The following is a 6312-nucleotide window of genomic DNA, read 5'->3' on the forward strand; positions in this document are numbered from 1 at the left end:
GCAAAACGAGGCGTACATGACGATTGTGAGTGCGGCAATGGGCTTGAGTGCACCAGCTTTTAGGTTCTCTTCGTCTGGGGTTTTACCACGTGCAACTTTGATTGCCCTCATGCCGTCGTACATTTCTATAAATAAACTGTATCATTTGGTTTGTCGTCAATTACTTGAATTTATACATAAATGGAAAAGCAACGACGTTACTTTTTCACAATAACTGTAACTGCAACAAGTTACTCTTGTAAACTCTGCAACTGTAACAGAGTTACTTCGTAACATGCCCATGACTCCCTGGGCCACATCACCAACACGGCCCATGCGGGAAGAAGCAGCGCTGAAAGTTTCTCCCTTCTTTTTTTCACTTTTTCTTATTTAAACGAAGACCGCGGGGAGTTAACCTGATGAGCCGGTACACACCACTACCACCCGAACGTAGCTATCAACACCTATGGAGCCGACAACGCAAGCCAGCGCCTTTTTCATTATGTTCTGTTTATGCTGTGTTTGCCGCCAGCCGCGCCACTGCGAGGCAATCATTTTTTCGTGTTCTGTTTCTTTTTCTGCTTTTCTCTCGTCTCTCAATTTCTACGCGTTTTTTACCTGAGGTTTATTTTTATCAAGAGATTTGTTGCTGGGCTATAGTTGGTGCATATTAAGTGTAGAAGAAACCAGCTGAACATTGAAAACAAAGGACTAAGTATTAACAAAGAAGTGACAGGGACACTGCTGGCTTTTATCGTAAGTGACAGGGACACTGCTTTTTATCTATTTTCGTTAAAACAAACCAAGCGCGAACTTTTCATTAAAACAGTGACATTGCGTTCGTTTATGCAGTTATACGATTACGCCGGAAAGTTAACATCTCTTGGACTCCTGGCCATTCCTCACTGACGGGCAACAACTTCGTCCATCCCGCACGTAACATATCAAGACATAACGCAGTATTACCGGCCCGACAGACTACACTTTCCTCCCCTCACCCTGCCCTCTCCAAAGAAGGAGAATCGCTACTCCGCAGACTACAAATTATTACCTTTCCGCACCAACTTAGTCTGCATCACATGTTTCCAAGTCACTGCTCTGCTAAATGCCAGTTCTGTTCACAACCCGGAAGAGTGAGAGAGAGAAACAACTTTCGCTGAGCCCATTTCAGGTGACGCTCGCAGGCGTCAGACGGGGTGGAACCCTATTCACGAGTCCCATATAAGTCCAATAGCTCCTGGCCCCTGGACGCGAGCTCTTGCTGCGTCGACAGGTCGGGGCTGGACATCAAGATCTCCCATCGCTCGGGTAGGGGGGGAAGGGGAAGGGGAGTGAAGGTAGGGGATTCTTGAGCTCAGTACACTCCGCCAGTATGTGCGGCAGGGTGCCTTCAGTCTTTTTGCAGAACGGGCAGATGGGGTCGTGTTCTGCCGGGAACATCTTGTTCAATAAAGCTGGGTGCGCCAGTGACCCCGCTTGGCGCGGCGCACTATTGTTTGTTGCTTGCGGTCGAGTTGCTGGTGCGGCACGGGAAGCCTGCACCTGGCGCTCCTGTACAGCGTAGTAATCTCGCGGTAGCTCGAAACTGGGTGCGGTAGCTCCGACTCGTCCTCGGCCCGGTCTGCTAGTTCGCGGGCGTAGTGGTCGGCGAGGGCGTTTTGTCGGTGAGGGCTAGGGCCGCGTATGAGACGATCCCCTTGCGGTAGTTGCCGTAAGCCGTCTTGGAATCTGTGACGATCGTATGCACGTCTCCGTGCGTGAGGGCGAGAGCGATGGCCACCTCTTCTGCTTGGCTGGCATCTGTCGTCCGTAGCGACGCGCTGGTCACCAGCTTGTCGATGGTCGTGACGGCGGCCACTGCTTTGCTGCTGTGCTGGGGAAGTGAGGCGTCCACGTAGAGGACCCGGGGGTCTGCTTCCAGCTGTCGGGCGAGTGCCTGTGCCCGCGCGGCACGCCTCTCGTCGTTCCTGCCGGCCTGCATATTGCGCGGCAGGGGCTTGGTCTTGAGCGCTTCCCTCCACGGCGGAGGTAGAGGGTGCTTGGGTAGCTGTGGTTCGATGGGCCAACCAATCTTCTGGAGGACTGCTCGGCCGTGCTCAGTCTGGCTCAGTCGCACTCTCTGGTTGGAACGATGAGCCTCTATGAGCTCGTCCACCGTATTATGTACCCCCATGTCCAGCAGCTTCTGCGTAGACGAGTACTGGGGCAGGCCCATAGCCGTCTTGGTGGCTTTCCTTATGATCGTGTCTAGCGTGTTCCTGTTCGCCTTCTTTAGCTGGAGATACGGGGCCGAGTAGGTGATACGAGACACGATGAAAGCTCTGACCAGGCGGAAGGCGCCGTCTTCTTTAAGTCCTCTGTTCCGGTTCGCAACGCGTCGGATCATTCGGGTGACCTGTTCGGAGGCCATCTTGATCTTAGCAATGGCCGCTGTCGCCTTGCCGTCTCGTTGTAGCAGGAGACCGAGGATGCGCAGCTGCTGCGTGGGCTTGACGTCTACGCCGTCGATGGTAACGACCACATTCGGCTCGGCATCGTTCTTGCGTCTTCTGGGCTGCACGATGAGGAGCTCCGACTTCTGAGGTGCGCAGCACAACCCGCAGGTCTTGGCGTATTCGTGGACCGTCGTTGCCGCCCTCTGCAGGACCTCCTCCATCCAGGCTTCGGATCCCGCGCGACTCGTCCACACCGTAATGTCGTCGGCGTAGAACGCGTGGTCCACGCCGCCGATCTGTTTGAGTAGATTTGGCAGCGGGACGAGGGCCAGGTTGAATAGCAGGGGCGACAGGACGGAACCCTGTGAGGTGCCGCAGTCTCCCTGTTCTATCGGGTCCGACTTCTCTCCTCCAATCTGTATGACCGCCATGCTCTTGCTCAGGAAATCCTTAACGTAGCCGAACGTGCGTTGGCCACATCCTGTCTTCTTGAGGTTACCGAGAACGCTCGCGTGGGACACGTTGTCAAATGCCCCCTTTAAGTCGAGGGCCAGTATCCCGCGCGGTGAACTCCGAGTGGCTTTCTTCATCATGAGCTCCTGCAGTTGCACCAGGACGTCATGCGTGCCGAGGTGCTGCCGGAAGCCTTGCATCGTTTCGGGCATTTGGTTGGTCTCTTCTAGGTAGGTTTGGAGTCTACGGAGCACCATGCGCTCCATTAACTTCCCTACGCACGACGTGAGGGAGATGGGTCGCATGTTCTCGATTCTGAGGGCTTTGCCCGGCTTGGGGATGAACCGCACTTGCGCCTCTTTCGATTCCATGGGCAGCAGCGAGGTCTCCCAGGTCCTGTTGATGTGGCCCAGGAGCCTCTTGGGCCGCCCCGTCGCTCATATTGGCGAGCAACGTGTAAGTGATCGTGTCTCCGCCAGGAGCACTGCGTCTGTTGCTATCATCGATGGCATTCCAGAGTTCCGCCAGCGTGAACGGCTCGTCGAGTTTGTCGTTCGCCGGGCCGTCGTACGTCTCGGGGATCTGGAACTTACCCCTATCGGTCTTGAGGTAACGCGCCGTCAGGTCTGCGACGAGCTTGCGGCCGTCTCCGTCGTAGGTATTCAGAACCTTAGTGAGGTTGCGATGCGTTGCCGTCTTGCTGCCCAGCGGGGCGATCAGGTGCCTCAGGAGGCCTTGCGCGTAGACAGCTTGCCCTGCAGTCCGTCGCACATACTCAACCAGTTCTCTCTGCTAAGCTGGTGGCGTACTCTGCAATCTCTCTGTTGAGGACTGCAATACGCCGAGCTAGCTTCTTGTTTCTCCGCTGGCGCTTCCACCGCCTCGTGAGCGAGTGCCGAGCCTCCCACATGTGGGCCAGCCTCGCGTCGACGAAGGGCGTCTGCACCGTCGTTGTGATCTCTTGTGTAAATTTGGCGAGTGCCATCTTCTGATCGTGCGCCCATTCCGCGTGCGTCTACTTATCTTCTTTGGGCTCCCCTTCGTTTTCCTCGTCGAGGGGTTCCTCGTCTGTGTACTTGCGGAGCTTGTCCCAGTCCGTGATTCGGGCTCTGCCGAGCGTAGCCCGATACCGCGGTCCTATGATTTCTATGCCGATTATGGTGTGGTCGGATCCGAGGTCCGTGCCTTCGTCCCGCCATGTCGCGTTCAGGTTACCCTTCAGCCACGTGAGATCGGGCGTCGTGTCACGGTTGACGCTGTTCCCTCTTCTCGTGGACACCCCGGACTCGTCCAGTAACTCGAATTCTGCCATTTCCATGGTTCTGACCAGAGCTTTCCCTCGTTTGGATTCGTATGTGTATCCCCATAGCATGTGGGGAGCGTTGAAGTCGCCAAGGATCAGGAGCGGCCTGTTACCCGCCAACCTCTTCGCCTGCCCCACCATTTTGTCAAAGTCGTACTGGCGCTGCGGCGGTCTGCAATACGCGCTCATGACGAATAGATTCTTCCCGTTGCCAATTGTCCGTGTGTGAATTTCGATCAGCGTGTGCTCGCAGCTGTGCTGTGGCGTTATGTGCTGCGTGGCCGCGATGTTGTTGCGTACCAGGATCGCCGTGCCCTTCTCCGTTGGGTCCGTGTATGTAACGTATCCCGGCAGTCGGGGTCGTCCGTGCGTCTCCTGCAGCGCCACCACGTCCGGCTTCTGATCGAGCCCTTCGATGTGTATAAACAGTTCGGCGTCTTTTTGCCTGATACCCCGGCAGTTCCATTGGTAAATGTGTGTGCTCTCCTGTACTCGAGGAGCCCTGTTTCTACTCTTGTTCGGATTCGGAGCCATAGTCGTTTGCCGATTGCACGTGTCCTCGCCCCTTCGCGATGGATTCTTTGACTCGATTGGCCCGCTCCTGTCGGAGCGCGGCTGTCTTGCTCGTGGTCGGTTGGGTGAGAGTGGAGACCTTGGCCGCCAGGCGTTCGTGCCGGACCGACAGCGCCTCCACTCGCTCTTGCATTTGCCTAAAGCCCTCTTGAATTTGCTTAATTGCCTCCAGTATGTTCTCCAATACAGCGTTTGTCTCGCTGCCCTGCGAGGCTTGTTGTTTCTGTGGTTGCTGCGACGCGCTGGCCTCCGCTGCGCTCTCCGCGTTGCTCTACGCGTCCATGGCTTCTTGGCTACTCGCGTGCTCAGTGTTACCCGCCTCCACCCGCTCTAGGCGGACAGATGGTGGATCTCGCCGCGGCACTTTGCGCTTCTCGCTCGCGCCGTCCGACACGTCGCGGTTGCCGGAGCTACCGCTCGTCAGCGCCTCTATCTTTTTCATGAGAGCGCGTATTTGTACATTCTGCTCCTTGATTTGGGCTTGTTGCCGTTCGATTACTCTCTTGAGCTCTATGCATTGGCTGTCGCCTGACTTGGCTACAGCGCCCTGACCGGGAGGTTGGGAGGGGGTAACGGGAGGGAACTCTCTGTTGTTCCCGAGAGCGACGGGAGACCCATTTGCCCAGCCCACCTGTTTGTCGGTGCTCTTCCCTCGTTGCCGCTGACTGGAACGGACCAGGGACCTCGACTTCGGTGCTCGGGACCGGGACCGGGACCTCTGGCGTCTTCCGCTCGAGCCTCGTTTGCCGCTGCTCCCCTTCCTGACCGTCTCCCAGCGGCGGTTCCCCTTGGGGCCAGCTGATGGCGTCCGGCCGGCCCCCTTGGGGCCGCCCCGGGAGATGGATCTTGAACGTTGACGACTCTGGTGGCCGCCCTTGCGGGCCGGCGTTCTCGATCGGCTCCGCGACGATGTGCTACGGCGGGGTTGCCCTGTACGACCTCTTTTCTCTTGACTTGTGTCGCCGTCTTCGGCTCGTCGGCGTTCCCACCGCCGGCGGCGCACCACATACGGCATCTTGAAGCGCGCCTTGCAGGTTCGGTCAGCGGTGAGGTGCTTTCCGCCGCACAGGCTGTATTGCGGCACGCACGAGTGCTCAGGGTCCGGATTGGCTGCGCCACAGCCCCGGCAGATGCGGTCCTGGGGGTTAGGGCAGACGTCCATCCTGTGGCCGAGCCGCCCGCACGTGTAGCACACATCTATCTGCTTGCGGTGTAGGGTACACTCCATGAGCAGGTTCCCATAGCGTACGTAGTTTGGCACCTTGGTCCCCGCAAAAGTGATCACCACAGACCGCGTCTTGCCGATCCGGTTGGTCTGGAGCGCCGTGGGGTTGTGTTTGTGCACTACGTAGTCCTGGATCTCTTGGGCAGTGTCCTCTAACGGGATGCCTCGAATGACACCTTTGACTGTTCCATGGGGGGCGGACTCGTACGCACTGACTTCATGGGCCGTCCCTCTGATGTCGATGCTGGTCACAGCTGCGTACTTGTCCGCGTTCTCCCTGCTTTGTTTTGTTGGTTATTGAGGCAAATTACATCCTCTCTTGAGTCACTTGCGGCAACTTGGGC

The sequence above is a fragment of the Haemaphysalis longicornis genome, unplaced genomic scaffold (genome assembly GCF_048455015.1).
Source record: "Haemaphysalis longicornis isolate Haplotype H1 unplaced genomic scaffold, Haemaphysalis longicornis Haplotype H1 scaffold_1, whole genome shotgun sequence".
NCBI lineage: Eukaryota > Metazoa > Arthropoda > Arachnida > Ixodida > Ixodidae > Haemaphysalis > Haemaphysalis longicornis.